The sequence below is a fragment of the Doryrhamphus excisus genome, chromosome 8, assembly GCF_030265055.1.
Source record: "Doryrhamphus excisus isolate RoL2022-K1 chromosome 8, RoL_Dexc_1.0, whole genome shotgun sequence".
In the NCBI taxonomy this organism is placed as follows: Eukaryota; Metazoa; Chordata; class Actinopteri; order Syngnathiformes; family Syngnathidae; genus Doryrhamphus; species Doryrhamphus excisus.
In genome coordinates, this window is record NC_080473.1 from 2936827 (window position 1) to 2940649 (window position 3823).

The window sequence follows — 3823 nt, forward strand, 5'->3', positions numbered from 1 at the left end:
ACAACATACGCATTTCAGGAAGTCTGAGTCAGAGGCTTTGATTTCAGATGTTAAGGAAAGAGAAGTTTGCACATGTTTTTCATTTTAACCAAATATTGGCTCACACTAGCATACAAATATTATATTGTGTTCAGTATTCAGGATTGGTCGACAGGTGTGTCAGGTCCAGTTTGAAGTAATGACGAATAATAACGACAGTGCAAAGACTGATCCACAGTGTCAAACAGCTCTCAGATCAGTTTCTGACCCTGTGTAAATATTACAAAACTTTTAGTCCAAGGGTTCCGGATCATATTATCTCATTTCAATTGTGGAGAGGCAACTTTCTATTGGTCACGTGACTCCGATGTTTTTCACATCCTTACGTCTATCGCTTGTCCTCATTTGGGTGAGAGACAGGATGCACCAGCCAATCACGGGACACAAACAGACAACCTTTCAAGCCCTACATAATTTAGCATCGCCAGTAAACAGTAAAGCCGCTGTACATGAAAAGAAGCGCGCGATGGTCACCTTGGAAACAGTGCGGAGGTGTTACATAAGCACACAGGGGCTACCCCAATATGTGTGCGTGTGACGTCATCATCAGGCGTTTCGGCCTGCAGTTGGCGGGCCCGCGCAGCGCGCTCGTGTCAGGCAACAGGCAAGCGACAAGGCACGAGCTGAGGCACGGGACCAGTCACTGCGGCGCGCGAGCCACGCAGCTTCTGTGATCTCGAGACGAGGCAGCCAAGTGGCGACATCTTGGTAAGAAAACTGTCAGCGTTTCTCTCACAATGTTAATGAAAACTGGCAGTGTTTTTCTCACAGCATGCTCGGTTTTGGTTGTCAGTTTTCACCAGGAAAGAGTCTTCCACTCTAATATGTCAGTGTATTTGAGTTTGGAACATTGGGAAAAATGAGCACATTTAGGCGAGAATCTTTGCATACTGCTTAGCTAACTAATTGGGCAATATCCATTCATCCACTATAACATCTCAAATGTGTTATACTCTTTTTTCTTATTGCTTTTATGTCTTCTAATGACCTCTAATTAATACCACTCTTGTACCTACCATAGCTAGGGGTTTTACTGGAGGTTGTATATTGGTGCTTATTGGATATTAGTGTAGACCTGCCAACATGTAGTCGTCATTTGCCTCATTGTTTTCATTTTACTGGTTTCAGTTACGAGTTCAGTCTGCACAGCACAGATAAATATTATATATATTTTTTAAGATAAATATCAGTAGTTTATCAATTGTATTTCAAAAGGAGGGGGCATGACAAAAATAATTGAGAACCACAGATGTATTGGAAGTAATTGTAACAAAAATGTATGTAGTTCTGTCTTTTGAGTTTGAAAGAGGCTTCCTAAGGTCCAGTTCCAACTCAGTTCTTGAATGAGGTCTTGGTTTACCGTGGGATGTCCCTGGTGCGTTATTTCATGACATGGTAAATGTGCAGGTCACAACTTGCCCATAGGGTTGGGAATTGTTTGAATTTGAACGCTATTTTTATGATACTCTTATTTTGTTAAATGGGACCTATTATGCTGTGGTAGGTCACTAAGTGCTCACAAGGAGGTCCGGATAGCTGCTGAACCCAACTTTATAAGAGTTGATAATAAACTGTGATTTATCTTTTTAAAATGTCCGCTTTTAACATACACCCATATATATATAATACTGTACCTAATGTGGTCATTACACATTTTTTGCGGGACTACCACTGTTTAAAAAAACTCTGGTAGAGCCACTAATTGTGGTGGGAAATGGCTATTAGCAACCCCCTCCCTGTATGCACACAGACAACCGCTTTTGTTCCATGACTTACACAATATAAACACAGTTAGGACACTGATAAATTGTTACTTACTGTTTGCTCTTCTGACTCTTCCACACGACTAAGTAACATTGGAAAGGCGTCAGGCCCCAGCAACAGTTTGTCGGCTACTTCAGCTGCATACGTCACAAAACAGTCCAGGGTGAAATGCTGTTGACAGATTAAAATATTTATCTTTTGCTGCTAGGGCATCAGGAACTCCAACCACTTGTGTCTGATGTTTGCCTCTTTATGAATTTTAAACAAATGTAGCTTTCCATTACACCTGAAGAAACACTTCCTGGGAGACATTGCTAACACTGTAAACAGAGAAGCAGAGCTTGGGGGAGGGCAGAGAGCGAATCTGGCCTACAGCGCACGCCCATATATGGAAGCCTGCATCACAGAGAGCCAGTGTTAGAAAAAACTCTCTGAAAGCGAGCATTCAGAGCCATCTCAAATTTCTTTCAGGGATCACTTCCAAATGTGCAAACCTCATCATCTGAAACTTTGGCAACATTCTAACTACATTTATAGGTCAGAAAAGTGGAAAAAGCATGACAACATGTGTGATCTTCTCCATGTGCGTCAGTCTCGTGTGTGAGCCATGTGGTGAAATGATGTGTAGCTAATGGATGGCTGGACACTTGGTGCAGTGTGTGTACTTTTCGTCCAAGCTCTTTATTTCTGATTGCCGCAGTGTTTGTTTTTCTTAAATCAATAATAATAAGAAGAAATACAGAGTACACGAATATCATAGCTCATGTACTACACTCATGACATGTTTTCCGGCTGCTGAACTGGCCATTCTTCAAAGGCTGTTGACATGGGGGGGGGGGGGGGGGGCAAAAACACGGTGTAAGACGATTAGCTGAGAGAGAGGGACTACAATGTGATGTAGACAAATTAAACCGACTGAGACGAGACAGAGAGTGCGTTAAGGGTGAAAGGTCGGGTGAAAGGTTGTTAGTATGCTCTTAAATCCAGCAGCTCGTTCATCTGTTCACTTGGGGTGCTATCCTGTGTCCGTCTTTTTCAATCATCTACTTCAGGAAGAACACTACTCTCACCTCGGGAGCTCTCTGTCCTAACAGTGTGTCACTTCCTGTCTGACTCAGCGCTGACATACCCCGGTCGGGACTTGTTTGATGAGGTCCCGACAGGAGAAAAGGACCAGCAAAGAGTTCTCCACAGCCAGATGGTCCTTGACAGCTTGTCATGCTGAGTGTTGATGCTAACACACCATGAAGGAAGATGTGTATTAGTCTGTCTTAAGCTGAGGGCATTTACATCCAGTCAGCCATGTCACTTTCTGTGGCGTGTTGACCTTCATCTACTCCCTCTTTATAACTTTTAGTCATTTCCTCAGCCTCCTGCTCACATTTTTATCCCTCACTTCCGTGTGCGTGTGTGAGGAGGTTCTCTGCAGACCTCATTACGTTTTATCTCGTGTTGATGGCAGTTTTTATGACTCTTCCGTCGCTCCCCTTTGTCATTCCATCTGCTGCGTTCTTTCTTAGCCCCCTTCTCTCCTGCTGGCGGTAAGAATAACATATGTGATGTCACAGTTGCCATGGCAGCATGAGATGACTGGACTCAGACCGCTTCCCTGCCAAGTGCACTCTCAAAATTACTTACCGCCTTCCTCCTCTACTAATAATATACCACAGCAATTTATATGGAAGCTAAATGAATGGTATTACACAAAGGAGCATTGCATTTAACTAGACGGATATGCCCAAATGCTAATGAAAATTGCAATAGATGTCGTATTTCCTCTGCAAATTTAACCCACATGTTTTGGTCGTGTCCATCTCTGACCCCCTACTGGTCCATGATTTTCCTAACTTTGTCAGAAGCTTTGTATGCTAGCTTTCAACCCGCTACAACACTACTTGCCCACAGAAGAATATTATTACATTGGAAATATATTGGATTAGTGACCTATTGCAAAACATTCAGTTTTCTCTTTACCTCTTTTACTGCGGGGTGTTCCTATTGTTAGTGGGTGGGGGAGGGC